The following is a 19,665-nucleotide window of genomic DNA, read 5'->3' as shown; positions in this document are numbered from 1 at the left end:
CAGGAAAAAAAAAAAGAAAAAAAAGAAAAAAAAAAGACATTCCATACATAGTGTGAATTAGAAATTGGCAATTTGCAGTGACTGAAGCAAGATGAGGTATGACCAGAAATTTCAGAGCTGACTATACCACGGAAGTAGGACGTGAGGGCAGACTGCCAGGTGCTTGGTAAATAGGCCACGTCTGAGAATATTGGAGAGATTAAATCCTGACTCCTGTGTCGCTTGGAAGCAGCATACAAGAGGTTAGGAGATGGAAACATCTGTATGCTGGCTTCCTGGTCTGTGGGATGCAGGAAAGCCTACTGTGCTAGTGTGCTGCAGGGTGTTTCAAGCTCCCCTTCTTCACAGTGCTTGTTCTGCTGTCCTTGGAGAGCTTTACACAATGGTTTGAAGACCAGGCAGGTTTGACCAAACGAGAGACATTTTATAATGAAATGCAGTCTCCTTCATTAAGTAGCTTTTCCAGAAGGTGTAAGAATTGCCACTGTGGTTTGAATTGCACTTTTCACTTGTTTTCAAAAAACTTAGTGTTTTAAAACCCTTTTGTTTTTAACAAAGACCAAACTGATTTTAAAAAATAGGATGGATTTCTCAGAAATGCTGGACATTTGCAAAGTTGATTGATTTATATGCAGTGCAGATGCTCAGCAGATTCACTTTTTTTACCATACTCCATTTAGTGGTAAGAACTTTATTATATGTAAGCAACCCAAGACCTATTTCAAAAATAGTGGGGTTTTTGTTTGTTTGTTTCTTTCTTTCTTTGTTTTGCTTGTTTGTTTTCTGCTTACTGCCATGGCATAAGGGAACTAATTTGTTCAGTGTTGAGGTGGGAACTAGTGAGTAGTGTCCTTGAAATTCCTCACTGCAGACTTCTGGAAGCCACCTTGGTTGGATGAAAGCTAAAACTTACTAAGATTAAGAATGAAAATGCAGAAATAGCTAAAATAAGTGGATGCTCCACTAGCTTAAAATAAGGAAAACCTCTCTTCTGTTCATACACTGAAAAATATCTGAAACTTTCAATGACCAATTTTGCAGAGATTATTTGCCCTACATTTCAAATGAAATAAGGCAAAATAGATGGGAAAGGAAAGGAAATAAAGGCATTTATTTTTTGTAAATTTCAAGTGAAAATTGAATGTAGCCAAAACTTTTGTCTGAAAATTGTTCTGCTTCCTTACAAGGAGAATATCAAGGTTTCAGGCTAGAAACTAACACCGTCATGCACATTTCCTTTGATTCCAGTAGCCAGGCTCATGAAAAGAAAGTCTCAGACTGTGAGTTTTTAGCCTAATTGATTAGAAGCAAAGAACCATCAGACATCTGAAGTGTGCAAAGCATAAGTCTGTCCTATAATTTCTTAATTTCAGGGTTTTTCATGCCACTTGAATGTGAGGTTAGGATTAATCATTGGGAAAAAATGCAACCTTTCTGTCTTTAATCTTTCTTCCTTTAATCAGCAGTTTTTAAGCACTGTAACATGTTTCAGATGTCAGTAATTCATTTTTATCTGCCAGTTGTTGAACGTGTATCATAAAATGGAGAGGTCCATTTTTTGAAACACAGCATAGTGAAACACAGCATGGTGCTGCCTGAGGAGGAAATCATCTCCTTTTTGGATTTTCATTAGATCTAATAGCTATGGATGTCCGTGGAAGTGTAACGGTTTGTGAGTTATATTGCCAACATATTGCACAGCTGCTCTACTTCCTGTAGCTCATGTAAATCTTTGTGACTGATTGTTTTTGAAGAAACATCCTTTCTTTCTAGAATTAGCCTTACAAACAAAGGAGTTGTAGGAGAAGCTCCTTGATCAGGTTACTAATTTGCCAGTGAGTGACTAGGGATTTACGACAGGAGGTGGCAGCCTTGAGTAGCAACTCACTGCTCTATCTGCCGAGTTAAGCTCAGATCTGAACTGTAATAGGAGGTAGGCACAAATAAATCGGGATCTGGGTCCTTTTTCTTAAACGTTGCAATGACAAGCTGCTTAGATATTGAAGACAGCAACAACTAGCTTTGTGCTTTGTGTCTGGTAATTAAAAATGTAGCTAAGTTATTATATGGCTGTAATGTCGGAGTTGTATGAGTTTTCTCAGATTTTTTTTTTATATTTGTATCAATATCTGCAGAGGGAAAAACTAACACAGAGGAGAAGCAGAATTGAATCTATCCTATTTTCCTCTGGGTTCGTTTCTTCTTACTTGCAAAATCATGTTGCAACATAAAATACCGTCTCATTTTATTTCAAAATAGATGTATCTAATTCTGGTGCTCCTGTAGGTATCCTGGAAGGTTGGGAGTTTCTCCATTGCTCCTTGGTGGCCAGAAGCAGATAGTAAGACACTTCTGTCTCTCTCATGAACTACCACAAAGTAATGGCAAATGAGCCTACTTTTATTAAAAAATGTCACTGACTGAAATTTTCTAATCCACAAGACAGTGCAAAACCTTGCAATTACCCTGTCTCAGCAGAGTGGGGAACTGGATGACATCATTGTTTTTTCCCTGTGAATGAAAAAGCTTAGCTGGAAAAAGACAGAAAAAGATCAAGTGAATCACAGTAGCTACATGCAATATCCCATTTTTAATCTTTGAATAATCTTGAAGAGGCCCACTCACTGGGATGATCAAAACGTAGCCAAGGGAGTTCTGCAACATTGCTTTTTTCCACTGGCTATTAACAGTAGGATTTTTTACTTGTAAATTTTACTGTAAAATTTGTGCATCTCTCGATTGATTTTTTTCCCCAGAGTCCCACATTTTAAAAATATGTATTTTTGACAAAATATCAGTTTATATTTTTTTTTTCATTCTGATGCATGTGAAATGTCTTCCTCCAAAAATTTACATGTAGCAAAAGTTACACTCAAAATCCTTCAGATAGGATCAGTTGCAACTCTGTTCTACATAGAAGGTATACGTTTGTGTAAGCCTTGATCCATGACAGAACTACAGAACTCGTTTCCTAAGCTTGTTTTTTGTCACAGCCTATAGACAAAAACTCTTTTTATTATTATTTTTTATATTATTTTTTATTTTATTTCCCCTGTGGCTGGAATCCTTCAGTTAGACTGTGCATGCACAAATCCATCTGCTCCCCACAGAGACAGTAGTCTACCTGGATGGATGTAAATGCAAGACTGGGTTTTCTGTGATACTCCAGTCCTGTTAGACATAGCAGACATTGTCGTGAAACCTTTTGTTTAATCTTTTCATTAAACAAATATTTTGGTAAGTTTGCATAAGCAGTCGCCTAGCCATGGCTTCCACACCGCCTTTTAATGACTAGCAGGGTGTGGTGATTAAATTTCCTCAGAGGCTTTTCTTCCATCTGACTACCAAAGAGTAATTTATTCCTCAGTTAACATCATTTGCTTGCTTTGCTTCTTCAGCCTCCTTCGTCTGCAGGAGATAGATCAGTGAGTTAATAGTTGTTTTTTTTTTAGTGCACAAGTGAGGGGGGGGTGTGATTCGTTGATTTATTCGCTAAAGAAATAAGGATTATGCGATCATACTCTGCCTATCCCAACACTCAGCAGTAATAACACGGAACCCCCTTGGCCATTTCACTTAAATATGAACGACAGAGGACTCCAGTCTTGCAGCGCATGGAATTGATAAATTTTATGAAAACAGGTAGCTGGGAAGAGGGAAGAGATCCTGCTACTAACTTCAAGAGAAAGAAAGCTTGTAGTGTGAGCTCATTTCTTACTTGCCAACTGAAAATTTATTCAGGCTCTCCTTTGAGGCAGAGATCTCCAAGAGGCTGGTGTTCACTACTGCGCCCATTGCTCAATTCAGTATTGCTCACATTGTTCGCATTGCTCACCATATATTCATCTAGGGATAGTTCTCGCTTTGGTGGCTACTAGTGGAGACAAGACACAAGCTGGTCTTAAACAGTATTTGTACTTTGGTTTTGTGGAGTTCTGCAGTGGGATGACAGCTGCCACAATGTGAACATGTGGCTTACCTTTGTAGTGAATACGAGGCTGTCCCGTGCCTCTTATATCTCGATGAGGTACCTGCACGTGGGTGTCGTGGGGCTGTTTTAGATAACTCGGTCTCTAAACATTCCTGTGTCCTTCTGGAGGTGCAATGCAACGTACTCAATGCTTAGGAGGTATGAAACGCACAGAATTTTGGAGTGTCTGTAACAGAAAATGGTATTTGTTCATTTAGAATATAAACGCTCAGTTTCAGATAGCAAAATGATTTATTTGGGGTCAAGATGAGTACCCGTCGTTGTGTGTGCATGTGTTTATTTTTTAAATAAGGCCACCAAAATCATGAAAGAAAGTGCAAAATTTGCTTCACACAGTTGAGCAGTACTGGTCTTACAGCAGTCTTAGCTGGAGGGCTGAGTCGAACAGCTGTTCTGGGTATGTCTTTAAACTAAACTTTTTAATTTTTACTCCTTCACAGTCATGTTTTGGGGACTGGAGAGTATGCCAAAATTTTGCTCTATGAAAAAGTGCAATAAACTTGAACCTTATAATGTCTATGGTGCAAGAGAAATATGGTTTCCTTTTAAAATTTTTTTTAGACTGCTAAGGACTTCATTTCTGTTTCTTGGTTTTCACAAGACAAAAGTAGCTGCAGCCTTGGCTAGTCTAGAACATGGGCAGAAGTTTGCTCCAGATCCAGATGTGCAGAGGAAGGAGATTTTCCATCCACAGCTACATGGGTCCTTCTAGCTGTTACAGACTGACCAGTCACACAGCAGGTTCTGTGAGTCCTCTCTAATTCATATTAAGCACAGTTAGGTAGATTGTATTAAGCAGTTTAAAATCCTAGTCTGAGATACGGCAGGTAGCTTTGCGTCACCTGAATTAGCAGTACCCCCATAAACTCTTCTGTTAGCACATTTGAAGAGTGGCGAGGAACTTCTGTGGTTGTTAAACCTATCCACTGGCATTGCAAGATGTAGAAGAAATCATCTGTACATGGCCTGAAGCCCTGTTGATAATGCACAGGCACATGGCATCATGGGCATGACTTCTGCCTGCACAAAAGAGAAATTAATACCGTTTGGGAGCTTGAATATCCAAACTTAATGAACACAGAGAAAAAGACTGACTTGTATACGTATATATACCAATGTCAGTGAGCAGGATCACATTTTAAATAAGGCCACTTAGGCAAATGGTTTCTACACTGAGAAAAATCATAGGTGGATGGAAGTGGTGTATTTAAAGAACTACACAATGGTTTGGGGCACCAAGGAGATCAAGGAGTATGGAAAGAAGTCCTCGCTAAATACACACTGGAGATTTAAAGAGGAAGGGATAGCTGGAGTATAAGGGATAATCTTGGACTGTGAATGGCACGAGCAGATATTTAGGGAACCCTAACTCTGTGTGGTAGGAAAGTTTAAGAGAAATGAGCAAGTACTTCCACGAGCAATGGAATCAGTGAAGCCTGATTTCCGATAGGTTTGTGTCCCATAGTGGATTCTGTTACATCTAGTCAGATGCAAGATCTGATCCACGGTTTTCCCCTGGCCTGGATGCTCTTTGTATCTGTCCTAGATGGATTGTCTTGTGTCTGCTAAGAATGGGGCTTTTACTGCGTCCTTTCCCATGGCTGGAGGTGATGTTTGTATCTCTTCTTCCTAGCTGGCCGCTTATTTCTGCTAAACTTGCAGCAAATTTGTATCTTGAAGCCTGTGTTACGCTTTCAAATTTATTTGAAAAGCAGGCACTGGATTCAAAAGCTATTTGAAGAGGAAGTGAAGACAGCAGAATAGGCGCTCACACAGAATGATGATATAAGCCTTTTTTCCTTAGGAAATCGGAACAGTTAAAGAAGGCACTTCCCTAGATATGGTGGTTTCCAGCACTGGCAAGGTCATCGCACATTGAGGGGTTCTTGTTGGCATAGAGAGCATAGACATGGAAGCAGCACTGAAGCCTGTTTTCACTTTGTGGCCCTTGAGGTTGTTTCACAGGGAGCTGGCATACAAGTTCATAGCATTGTACTCTTGTGGTGGGTTTGCTGGAGTTTTTTTCTTTCGTTGTTGTTGTTTTGTTTTGTTTTGTTTTTTAAACTTGATTATTACTAGGTGAAAATATTCATAGTTCAAATTCCAGATTTGCTCAAAATCTATGTATAGATTAATTTTTTGTTAGGCTGGCATTACTGATATGATTTACTTTGCTTAACCTGTTAGTCATTCCAATATATATTTTCTTTTCTATGAGAGAGTTGCATGTATGTGCGGGAAAACAAAATCCAGTAACAGGTGCATAAAACAATCTACCTAAACATGCATCTAGATCAATTTTAATAGGCACATTTTGTGAACTGGAGCAATTTTCTGTAGTTCTTATCAGCATCTTTATCAATTCTTCATTCCAGTAGGTCAAAACTCCATTGTTTTGCTAATGTTTTTGTTAACTTGAAAAATAACCCTCCTTTGACTATTTCAGACCCCGTAGCTGAAATATGTGGCAGAGGCAGGCTATTCTTTTGTCTTAGGAAAAAAAAGAAATGCTTCAATGGAACAAGAAAGGAGAAACTGTCAGAAGAGTTGTACAAAACAACTCTGTCTCTGAAAATTTCATTTAGCTCCTGCCATGGGTTTGGATAATCTAGTTCATATTTTCAAAAACAGTTAAAAATTTACTGTATACAGTAATATATACCTCGTATCAGAATTAGTAAAATAAAATGTAGACTTTGTGTAGATTACATCATTGTATGTAAAAGATACACATGCTTTGCACAAAGCAAACTGCTCTATCTAGATGCTTATCCAAGTACAAGTTTTCCCACCAAATACAAAACATCTGTTGATGTAACTAGAACAGGATACTCTCTGTAGATATTGGCAATAACAAGACTTCTTTGCCTCTATGAAATAGTCTGTACGATCCTCCCAGCTGCTAGGGCTTGTAATAGAATAGCCATTTCAGTTAAACAAACTGTGAGATTATGCTTCCAGAAAGTGGTAATGCCTCTACAACAGCAATACATAGACTAGACCTTAGTACGTCTGCTAGAGTGGTCTAACAACACAGTTCTTATCCAAGGATAAATTTGTTTTAAATCTGAGAAAGTTAATGTCTATTAACTGCTTTTATATAATTTCTTATATTACTCTGTGAAATAGTAGATTCCCATATTCAGTTCCTGCCTTCCAATCATTCCTTTTTCAATCCTAATAAGCAGTCAGCTTGCAAGGCATAAGCCCTTCTATCAACAGTTGCAGTTCGTAATATTGAACAATGCTGAAGCAGATAGATTGGGATTCCCCTCTGTAAGGAACTCAGGGCATTGCAAAACCCCCCAAATGACTCCTTTACAACACTCTGACACTGATGGCATGACTGGTGTGCTCAGCTGACTCCTGTCCGAGTAGTGCAGGGGTGGTTGTAAACAAGCAGTACCTTGACTGGTCAGATCTGTGATTGCATAAGCTTAGCCAACATCTGAATTAACTCCTGGTATAAAAAAGGTAGCAGTGTTGGTTTTTTTTTAGGCTCATTAGACCATTTTCCTGCACTGAATGTAAGGTTTGTCAGCAGAATGGAACTGAACCTTGGATATCATCTGTGAGTTTGTTGGGTATGTACAGTAAAAAAAAGAGTTGTCTTCCAAAGAACTCCTTTTAGTTAAAATTGTCAATAGCAAATCCTTAAATTTGACCCGAGAGGTGCTTAGAAGAAAGAAAGCTGTTCTCTTTCATTCCTTTACAGTGTATGAAAAAGGCCTGGCAGGTTATTTCTTAAGTGAGAGGAGGAAGTCTTGGCCTCTACTTCTGCTGCTCCAGAACAAAAATATTCAGCTGATACCTACGGCTAGCTGCTACACCAAGAGCTGAAAAAGGTAGAATTACTGAATCTTAAAAAAAAAAAAAAAGTAATAATCCGCATTCCCAAGTATTAATTCATTAATGAGGGTTCATATTTTTTAATGCATAAGATAAAAAGCATTATTCATTATTCAAAAGCTCAACTGTCATGTTACGATGTTTTAATTCCACTACTTTATAACTGTAGTATTCTTTCAGTAAGGACCAGAACTCCTTATATGTAAAAACAAGTTTGGGAAGAAAAGAAAATATAGTTTGAGGCCTCCATGAGATATTACGAGGGTTAAATGCCCTCTTTCTGTTTGTAGTAACACTTTACATACTGTGTGAAGGAGAAAGAACACACAAAAGATTTAAGTAATTACCCTGTATTCAAAATACATTCAAATTGGTGTAGGAATAAGGCTAGTAGGAAAAAATGATGCATCTCTCAAAAATACTACAGAATATTGTCAGCTTAAAAAATAAGTGTTGTTCAAGAGTATTTCACTGATTTCATTGGTGCATATCTAAGAAAATCTGAAAGCTATAGCTCATGAGCAGGACAATTTTTCATTCCATTTATTCTTCTTTCCTTCTCCCCATACTTTTTTCTCCTTGAAGCTGTCAAAGCCTTGCATGTTGGGAATTTTACTCCCTGGTCTCATGCCCTGAAATATGACCTCATCATTCCAGACCAGTTTGTGGCAGTCATTTAGCAGTACCTCTGCAAAATATGGGGATATTGAAAAAGCTATCAAAAAGCATGCAGCTTACTTTCTAGAACCCAGGTTAAAAATTTAATGCCAATGCAAGACACGTCTGCTTTTCTCTGGTGAAAATGAGAAGACTGAATTACTGAGACAATAAAGATGGAGTCCCATGATGGTGTTGTACACAGCTTTTCTTTTCTTTAAGAGACCTCAGAAGTAATTGACAAAATAAAATGAATCACACCCTAAATTTCAGGCATTTGGTCTCAGCAAATGGTCAATAGTCAAGGAGCAGCAGGCATTTGAGAAAATGATTTGTTCCATTTATCTTAGACACCCATATTGAGATAGAAGAACTTGTCCCTTAGAAGGAGGAAGGGATACTTGTCTTGTACGTGCAGCTATCGTCGCTTGGCTTTTAAATGAATTCTACTCTAACTAGCCCATCTGACCTGTTTTCTGGTACTGGAAACAAACGAAAATACGATCAGTATTTGCAAATGCAAAGCTCTACAGAAATAGAATTAATTATTCTATATTTCACCCTACTTCACAGAGAGGAAGAGAAAATTTATTTATTTATTTTTTTAATCTACCCAGTAAGAACGAAGTGCTGATTTGTGTCTATGGTTCTTGGAAACTGCCTTTGCTCTGCTATTTCCTGTTATTTTCTCAAGCTGTGTATTTCAGATGTGAATGGGAACCTACTCAAAGACTCTGTTTGTAGCAGTATGATATGATGCCTTGGACAGATGTAGATGGGTGTTACTTGCCAGTGAAAAGGCAATGGAAAGTGAAAGCATGGCAGAAAGTTATCTCATTTTAGTTCTGAGGATTTGATCCTCCCTGTCTATGCACTACGGTAAACACCCATAGCCCTCACCAATGCTGACCTTGCTTGGCATGTTCAGCAGAAGCTGCATCCTAAATCTCGTTCCCTGGTAAGACCTTCAGCACTTTGCATGACTGTTGCTCGTTTCATCCTCAGACACACTTTACACTGCCACACGGTGAGACAGCAAGTGCTTGCTTCTGTAGCGTTGGCAGCAGCACCGAGCAACTCCTCTCACAGCGCTTTGCTGCAGTCTGACACTGGGAAGTTGTCTGCAGGCCAGACAGTGCTGCAGGACAAGCAGGCACTTCTGAACAAAATTTCTGGCTGTGTCAACAGATGATTAAATTTAAAGACTAGGCATCGCCACTGTTCATTTGAATGATTGTGGTGCTTCAGCGCATGCTAGTGTTTGGTGACATATGTAATTTATAGGAATTTGTTTGTGTGTCTTGGGAGGGGGAAATATATCGTTGCAGTGATCTGACACCTCATCTATGTTGGTGGCCTTATTTCAAATCTTTTTGCAAGCCAAATGGAATAAGGTGCTTTCAGAATCTGTGCATGACCTGGCAGGAACCGAATGATTGTCCTTAAAACCATTTGTACTTTCTGTTTTGTGACCTTGGCAGATCAGCGATTGGGAAAGTCGTTCACATGCCATCTGCACCTGCTAGTTTTGCAATGCAGCAAGAGGTCATTTCCTTTCCAAACATGACTGGCTTCTGATACCAGTGGGAAATTGGCAGCTCTTATATGAAAGCAGTAGATTCCAGTTTCTTCTTTTGGCTTTTCACTGAGATAGGAAAGGAGTTGTTATTGTTATGGCCCCAGTGCTCTGTGTCAGAGCTCTCTTCCCCACATAACGGCTTTTTCAGTCACTCAGAAACAGTTTGTCAATAGTATATGGCATCATATCTTGTATTGTATAATATTATATTGCCCTGAGATATTTTTTTTCCCAGTATCATGGCCTTAATTCTAAACAGAGCTGCACAACCTACAGCAAAAATATTTGCCTTTTATTTTGTATCATGGCCTTTCTTTCTCTTTTCTGTGAGAGAAGAGGAGAGCGCAGAATAAAGTTGCTATCTAGACCTCCATGTGGTAGGGCTTAAGAAACAACATAGTAGGATCAAAGTGTGCTTTTCTCCTTATTTCTTTGCCATATCAAAAAGATGAGATAAAGGGGTGTTTGTTGTTCTTCTAATTCTCTTCTCCAGAGAGGATGGAAGCTGTTGCAACTTCTTTGTAAGATGTCCTTAATATCAGTGGCTAGGGAATCACAGCACACATTGCCTCATGTCCAGCCTGAAGCAACACCTTTGCAGAGAGAGAAGTGTAACGGAGCTGTGCTGCTGGGCAGGGAGTGAAAGGACATGGTGAATTTTGTTCTCATTCTTAACAGCATAAAACAGCTGCATTGGCTTTACGTGTGCTTCAAAGATTTGCTTTCTCTGAAAGTTAGGGCAAATTGGTGCATACAACATGTGTCTTTACACATGCATGGTCTTTTTCTTCCTGTCAGCTATTAGAGATGGTGATAGGATCATGTGTTTTTGTCCACTTTTTCTTGTAGCCTTGTTAATGAAACAGGTAATCCTATTTGTCTTAAAATCAAGGCAAATATCTCTCGTGGTCTGTCCATCTGTTCCAGACACTAACAGCATGCTCATCACCATGGTATTGGAACAGTCTGGTACACAAATAGCAATCAGCAGTTATTAACATAATATTATTACTTGGTCCATAAAGCTAATATTGGCAGAGATACTAGACATCACACACTGTGAGCTAGTTTCTCAGCAGATGTACTTTGTTCTGCCAGAATATGATAATATTATGTATAAAAATCAGTAAAAGGATGTATTTTTTAAATTATTTCTTGAAAACAGCATAAATTGCCAGTATAATATAAATCAAAAGTTTCTCTTTACATCAAGTTAACAATTCCCATTAACAATCCCATTGCTATCTTGAAGAACAGTATTCTTCACAAAACAAAGTTTTGTTGTTTTTTTCTTATTGTTGTTTTTTACATGTATTAGCTAACATCAAACCACTGAAAGTTCCTTTCTTCTCTTCTCTGTCCTCCAGTCGTTGATGCAGACTGATACGGAAGTGACTCTTTACATGCAGAAGGTCATTTATCTCAAACCTGAACTGCACAAGCTAAGGTCTATTCAGGACGAGATCTACCTGCCAGGAAATGGTAAGTCGCACTACTTCTGCACATGCTGCAGAGCTTTGATACTTTTTGAAAGGAATAAAACTTGCTTTCTGCTTTGCTGGCCTGTGGAAGGAACGGGGACATTTCAGACCAACTTTTTCAGGACTCATGTTCTAAGGGAAGCAGACTGCAGTCCCCCAAAATATTCTGACCACCCTGTAAAATTTGGAGGTTCCCTACCTGTCCTTACACCCCTCCATGCATCTCATTTTGACACACTCTAGAAGTCCAGCCTCAAGTGTCTCCTTTTCATTTGGTCCCTCTTCCCATGATATAATGTAAAGATTTGTTTCAGAGTTGAAGAGCCACACTTTTTTAATCTCTGGTATTTAAATTGCTCGTTAAAATGAGTCGTTTCCTCTCAGGTGTCATATTTATGCAGATCTGGTTCAAGGAATAGCTCATATATATGTATATATGATTTTCCTTTCCTTTCTTAATCAGAATATATTCCAGGGAGACCTATTCTGCAAGCTTGTCTACTGAGACTTCTGTACAGAATCAAAATGGAGCCTTTTCAGATTGCAGCTTTGCACTTGCGGTGTTAAAAGTATGAAGCAAAAGTGAAACTGGGCCATCATATTTGCTAGTTTTCATATACAACTACTTTTCCTTGCTTTAGATAGCAAATTCCTGCTAAACTAACATTTCTGTAAGCATGAAAGTGTCCAAACGTGCTGCTGTAATGAAAGGAAACATCTTTATCTGAGCTGGTTGTGATTATGTCAGACACAAACAGGTTGTGGCAGTAGTTCCTCTTTCACTGAACATGAAACTTCAGCAGTCACGATAGTGGTTCAGTCTCCATTTTCATATCAATAGCACTTTTATTTTTTTAATGTTAACATAAAAAAATTACACTTGTAAAGCAAACTAATTAAAAATGTAAATGGAACATTAATAGCGCTGTTGCCAAGCAGGCTGTATATGTGTGTAACCTTGCTAAAATGGATGGAAAGACCAGGAGGAATCTTGTTATAAAAACAGAGGATCATTCCCTACAGCTCAGTTCTGCCTTCAGCACTTAGCTGTTGGCTCCACTGTGGGAAGGAGTCTAAAGTACTGGGTGACTTTCATACATGTCTAGATACAGTGCAGGGCAAAGTGCAATATTTTTTATCCTGTCATTCCCTTTTATCAATCTTAGTTATTAAGCAAGTGGTGCAAATTAAGATCAACCTTGACTTTAACATTTAATAAGGATTTCTCATTAGGTAAACTACATACATGTGTCCCACTACACTTCTTGAAGGGTCTGTGTCTCATGGATGCCTGCCAGGCTGTCCATTCGAGATAGAGTCCAGCGAGTAGGGAAAGAAATATGTTTGGCATGACTGCAATGAACTTAAAAATAAATAAATAAATAAAGTTGGAACTTTCTTGGATCACTCTCTTCTGTCTTGCTATTGTAGGCCAATATCTTGGTTCTCTGCTGTCAATTGCTTTGAAGCAATGTTATTGAGAAGAATGAGTCACTTCTGTCTCGGTTTAATGCGGTTATCAGGACTGAAAAAGCCATAGCTGGACAAAATGCCTTCTCCGCAGTTCACTTTATGTAGCTCTTTTTATCATGTACAGTGACTGCCCACCAAAAGAAAATGAAGATGCATCACTTCCCTTTTTTTTTTTTTTAACAGGATCTCTTAACAAGTTTTGTTGTATCCATGAACAGAAAGTAGTTACAAAGGTCTAGCTTTATCTGCTCCCCTGATTGCAACGGATATTGCAATATTACCTAATGCCACCGTGGAGTTCTCACTTGGTCTCTTAATTTTAGATAGGCTGCATCTGCCTCAACAATCTTTTACGTTTATGACTTGAAGCATAATATGTAACCACTAAAATAGGGTGGAACATTATTTTGCACAATTTTGAATGGCTACTCAAAGTAGGAGCTGGGGGAGAATGATGGCCTCGTAGTTTTGTAGAAGTTGGTGCCTCCCAAAATGGCTGCTCTGAGTTGGGGTCATTCAATTTGACAAATGTTGCTTTAGTACACGGGCACACTCTAGAAAAGATCAGGTGGAATGCTTTGAATGGAGGCTGGGGTCTCAGATAATGGTAATTACATGCTGGAAACTGCAATAGTCCCCTGCTCTTTCTGAACTGTACTACTAGAATTAAAAGCAGCTGAAAATCATCTCAGCGGAAGCTATTACCCTTGTTCCCTCATGTGCTGTATTTCTTCTGTGAGGATCTCCAGTTGATACCAAGCAGGCAAGCAAGTGTAGTTGTCCTGATTTTTTATTCTTCAGCTGCTATCTCAGATAATAAGTCTGTGTGGCTTTCTGACCCACCCCACTTGGTGATGCTCTTGATTTAGATATGATTTTGCTACGTGTTCTGAGCCATGTATTTTAGCAGATTTTGTATTTGGGCATAAAACCCCAGCCATGCAATGAATATTACATGGGACAGTATTGTGTTAGATAGCAGCTGAATCCGAATAATGTCATGTATTCAAAATGTGACCTTTTTTTTCTACAGTACAAAAAGAATCTCATTACTTAATGAACATAGGCAATACTTGCAGTGTGTAGGGATTGATTGTGTTTAACTGTGAACTACTCGATCTTTAAATGGCTTTTTGTTTTTTTTTCTTAAGCTAAAAGGAAGAAATAATTTCAGTACCTCATCTTGAATAACATTCTTTCAAATTATTTTTCAGCACAGTAGCCAGTGAAATGTAATTTTTTTTTATTTTTTAATTCCTTAGCAGTGAATTTATAGCTCCTGAAATTATATATCTGTTCTGTCTCCTTTTGTTTGCTTCTAGGGAGAAGCTGAAGCTGCTTCATCAGTGCCATTTCCATACTGCGTTTGATCTCAGGAAAAGGTCTGCATTGATGAATTAGTGCAACAACACTATCAGCCATAAAAGAATACATCTAATGAGAAAATCCAGCGGTGACTTCTAGGCTGGATTGGTTATCCCTCACCCACAGTGGTAAGCAGTCTTTTGAGATCTGGGGGAAACTTTTTGGTATACCTGGAAATCAGTCTTATTATTTAAGCATCTAAATATAGAATTTGGAATTTAGCATTATGTGCCCTATGAGAAAAAAAAAAAAAAGTATAATTAATTTCCACTGTGGACATTTTAGTACTGAATTATATTTTCATTTTGGTAATGTGTCTTGTATCTCAAAGTCTTTGCTTTCACAGTTTGTTTTTTTAAAGTTTGTCGGACATTACACAATGTCATTTTGAATCCAACAAAGCACCCTTCGATCATGCTGAGTGGTTCCAGTGAATACCAATTGCAGAATTAGCCTGCTAGTAATTAAATGTTGCTGTCTCTTAGCTTGAAAATGAAACACTTCTATTGAATTTAATGCTTTATTTAGTTTGTGTGTCTAAATAGTATGGATAGGTGTACCAGGTCGGTGTAGACACCATTCAATCTGAAAGAAAGAAAGAAAGGAAAAGGAAAGAGGGAAGAAGAGAGCATGACAGAGAAAGTGAGAGAAGGAAGAAAGAATCCACCCAATCATTAAAACATTGAACTGCAGTGGAAAATTTTCACGCTTAGCTGAACCCTGAGTGTAATTTCCTAATTTTGCCTATGTGCTATCCAGATAAAGGGTTCATGTCTATATTAATTTTCACTTACAGGAACTGTATTTGAAAATCAAATGACTATTCACAATTTGCAAGTGATAAATTGTGTAAAATAGAATGCATTACCTATTTGTTGAAGCCTACAGGTGAGGGTGTACTTATTTCAATAAAGCAGAATCTAGGTTCATTACCTTTTGTGGACTAAAGAACCTGTTGAGTGCTCGCTTCCCATCTTGGCCTTACTACTGTGCTGAGCTTTACTGCTTGAATTCAATCATTAATGTCTTAAGCAGAATTAAGCCTCTATTATTATTAATTTTTTTCAAACACTTTTTCCAAAAAAGAGTATTTTACAGTTTAGACAGCACTTTGCTTCTTCAAAGACTTTATTAAACTGATCTGTGCCATCCTCCTCACAGGACTCTAGTAGGGTACCCTTGAATGATACAAATGAAAAGAATTGTTAGATTCTGTCTAAAATAATAAGGATGATACCTTATCCTGAACTGACATCTGAAAGATTTGATATAAAGGTTAGCAATTACAAATCTGTAAGCTAGCCTCAATTCGCATTGTCTGTGCTGCTTCAGGATGAAGATGAAGGCATTTGACTGTTAACAGACACAAAGCCTGAGCTTTCTCTCTCCGGTTTTTGTTACATTTAAGGACTCATGCTGAATAACAATAACAAAAGATGAATCCCATCTGGTTTTCTGTTGATTGTTAGTTTAATTCAGTGTATGACTACTCAAAGTTTAGTCTGCCAGCCAAGGAAGGTATGCAGTTATCAACATTACTGATAGGATAAACCAATTATGTACGCTTAGTTTCAATGTCTCTCCAAATCCCATAATACATAACAAAGCAAAACTCTTGAGGTGAAATGCACCTGTTTACAGAAAGGTTCAGTATGAAATAGAGGTGTCATTTAGAGCTTTGGGTAGACTAAATGACCTTGTTGACTGATTCTTTGCCTCCAGTTCTCTCTTCCCTATTGCCATTTTTAGGCATGAAATAGAGCAGGAAACTTAAAAGGAAGTATGAACAAGAAAAACACAGAGTTGTAAGAAAGATTTTTGTGTATAGAAGGCTGTGGGGGCCCAGGCACCGACAAGATCAGAATGTGCTGTGTTTGGGGGGTCTAGTTATTGCTGTACCTTTGAACTTTCACAGTATTTCCCAAACTGTATGTCCAACCATTGACATGGCAGGGGTACAAATTAATTCTGTGTGGGAGGATTAATACTGTGGGGAAAGAAAAGTGCCTGTGGGACTTGGCAGAAGTTGCTTGTCCTTTCCTCACGAAGATATGCATTTGTTCCTGGGTAGTGTAGGAGGTGGCTCCTCCTTTCTCCCTGCATTTGAAGGCACCGTGATAACAGATGATTGCAGGAGACAATCAACTATGCAACTGCAGACCCAAATGTCATTGTAGAGGTCTGAGATTCTTTCTCCCAACACACAACTAAGCTGTGCGTGCACATGTAAGCAGCTTCACAAGGTCACTATCAAATGCCCCAAACCAAGTTAAATGGAGCTCACTTGGGGTGTGAGAACAAAATGTGAAGGGGTAAGAAAAAAGAAAAAGCATGAACAATAGGAAATCTTTAAAAAATTAAGAGGTCAGAATGGAAAATAATGGCATTAAAGGCTGATATTGAAGAAAAGGTGTGAGGCAGTAGAAGATGAAAGAAAGTACAGCCAATGACGTGGTTTGTCACTGTTCATTCGAACTGTATCCCTTTGCCCACTTCTGGATGCCATATGCATGTGTAAGAAAATACCACCTTTTTAGCCTTTTTAGGACTCTCCAGAACCCTCTCCTCCAGAACCCTGGCATCAAAACACAATAAAACAACCTTTGGTTTTAAGTCATTGACAGTTTTAAATAACATCTGTGCCCAGCAGAGAGATGCCAGCCCAGCTGGATGAATACATGCCAGAGCATTTAGATGATAACTGGTATGATGAAGCAAACAAATACCCAGGTACGAGAGCAGAGCGACCAAATTCCAGGGTGCACTACCCTGCTATCTCCGCTGGGTTGCAAAATGCATGACTCAGAGGTAGGAGATAGCCCTTGGCAGTATCTGCAAAGAGTACTATGATCCCCACTTAAGCAAACCAGTGGGTTCTTACTTCCTGATATTTCTGGGCCCTTTTCAAGTGTGCTTTCTAGCAGTACTCTGTCCCAGTGTTTATGTGGCAGTCAAACAAAGTCTGCATCAGTAACAAAGGGTTCACTACTAGAAGGAAATAGCTTAAGCTAGCTTGAGCTCTCTCTTCTTTATCTCTGGTGGCACTGAAGATTATAATTAAAAAGATACCCAGGATATAACCAATGAAGTAACATGTACTGAACTCACCAGCAACCTTAACTGAAAGCCTGAGCTGCTTAATTTATCCTTGGAATCATTTTACTACTGAGCTTTTTTAGGTTTCTTGTGGGTGCTGTCATAAATGGGCTACGGGAACAGGGGAATTGCCACTTCTGGAAGGCTTTAAGAATATTGCTGTTGGGATTTAAATAGATACAACTGAAGCAGAGGAAACAATGAGATTGTCTCTTGGTGTCTCTTCCAATGTTACTTTTTTCTCTGATTTTAGCAGATGCATTCAATTACAGCCCTGAGCTTGTAGTGTTCAACTGCTTCCACTAGGCTTGTGCAACAAAAGGTCTAACTACCAAACCCCCTGCTTCCTCCATGGCACCTCATGCAATACAGAATGCGGTCTTGTCAGTTTTGCAGCAGGTTGGGAAATCAAGATCTGAACTGTGTCGACACTACAAACTAAAGTAAAAAGTAAAGAAAGGTATCAGAGTTAATAGTTTTTTCAGCTTAGTTTCCTCTGCTGCTCAAAATTATCTTCTTCAAATTTGATTTACAGTTACCTCGAGAACTCCCATGTGCTCACCACAGCACTGAAGCAAAACTGGGCCTGGATTCTGAAGAAAAGAGCCAGAACAAGGTGCTAGATCTCCTTCCATAAGTTTCCCAACAGAGATTTACCTGGCCAGAGTTAGATGGCTGCTCTTCAAGGAGAATGCCCTTCCCATCCCACGAAATGCTCTTGACACTTCACCCTGCTTGTACCTACTTGTTTCCGCCTGCGACTGGAACCAATGTGAAACCTCAGGATCTGGTCTCCTCGCTGTAAGATGAAAAAGCACAGGCTGTATGAGGCAAAAATAAGAGGTAGAGATGGACATCAGGTGATTCCTGGTGATTTTCAGACCTGTAAGTTCTATTACACCATCTAGTTACCCGCCTCCTGTAAGAAGCAATACGTGATAGTGAGCCAGCACTTTTAAATGGTTCCAGAATACCATTTCCCTCCCCAATTCTGTTTTTCTGACATCAGACTGTACCTGAGTGTTGGTTCATTGGTTCTGTCCCTCACAGTGGCACCCAAAGGTCCCTTTCCAAAAGGCAACTTACTTCTCCCTTGCCCTTTGCTTCCTAAATCAAGAATAAATAAAGAAGAGAAGAATGTGGCAACACCATTTTAGATGTGCTGCCAGCACATCTGAAATGGGCTGGATGTATTGTCAGAAAAAACATCGATAGCTGAAAAGCGCTGCAGAGAAATTAAATACATGGGAGGATTGTGAGCAATACAAGAGAGACATGCTGCTATTGATAAGTCAAAAACACTGTTTGTTTGTTCCCCAGCACTCTCAGTATTAAAAGAGTCATTTGCAACGTCTCAGCTTGCTATTGTGTATTCCTGGTACCTGACCTTCTCAGTCTGGCTGTTGTGCATCTGTTAGCCTGTGACCTTCCCACTGCATGGATCAGATATTGAGAAGGCAGGGGAGAAGGAAGAGCAGAGGAAGGCAGGTAGGGAAATAAATAACTGAATCATTTGTTTTGTTTTGTTGTTTGTTTGTTTATTTTTGGTTTTGTTTTGTTTCATTTTTTTTCTTATTTTATGCATAGTCTAGGGAAAAGGACGCTGCCAGAGGCCAAATGATATCTGAATGCCACTGTACTAACATGACAGCCTTATGGGGAGGCAATACCTGAGTCAGAAGCATGATTCCCCTTACCAATGGTTCAAGAACTGTTACACAGGTCAGAGAAAAACTTTTTCAGGTTAAAAACCGTTAAAAACTGGTAGAGAGCACACCTGAAACCATCCCTTGCCCTGTGAGCGTGTGGCATGATTAAATAGCTTTAAAAAAATATTGACCATTTTGTATGAAATAAGAGCAGAAGAGGAAGGCAGAGTGAATCCTATGTAGCTCCCCACTTCCTGCAGGCTGCAGTCTGTAGGGGCAATACCCTTATGGTCCCACCAACAGTACTGAAGTGGAGTGGTCATGTGGGTTCCATACTGCAACAAAAAACGTGCTCAGAAGTGGATTATGCAGCTGTAGCATTCTTTCTCCATCATTTGTGCTGGTTCATTCCTCTACACCCTTAAACCTGCCTGTGGCCATCGCCACTTGCTCTCTCCTTCCCTTCCACTCCCTGAGCCATGCCCTGTCCCCTTCTACCCTCATTTCCCCGAGCATCCTCTGGCA

General features: G+C 39.1%; 1 long non-coding RNA gene across 1 annotated transcript; it reads left to right on the top strand.

Annotated features, from left to right (window-relative positions):
- Positions 1-11,458: 11,458 nt before the first annotated feature.
- LOC118251173 (uncharacterized) lies at positions 11,459-19,005 on the top strand. Its single transcript, XR_004779684.2, has 3 exons — positions 11,459-11,558; positions 14,353-14,523; positions 18,027-19,005. It is a non-coding gene; the product is annotated as an uncharacterized LOC118251173 (long non-coding RNA).
- Positions 19,006-19,665: the final 660 nt, after the last annotated feature.

This window comes from Cygnus atratus, chromosome 3, assembly GCF_013377495.2.
Source record: "Cygnus atratus isolate AKBS03 ecotype Queensland, Australia chromosome 3, CAtr_DNAZoo_HiC_assembly, whole genome shotgun sequence".
NCBI classification, from domain to species: Eukaryota; Metazoa; Chordata; class Aves; order Anseriformes; family Anatidae; genus Cygnus; species Cygnus atratus.
This window is presented reverse-complemented; position numbering and strand designations above follow the sequence as displayed.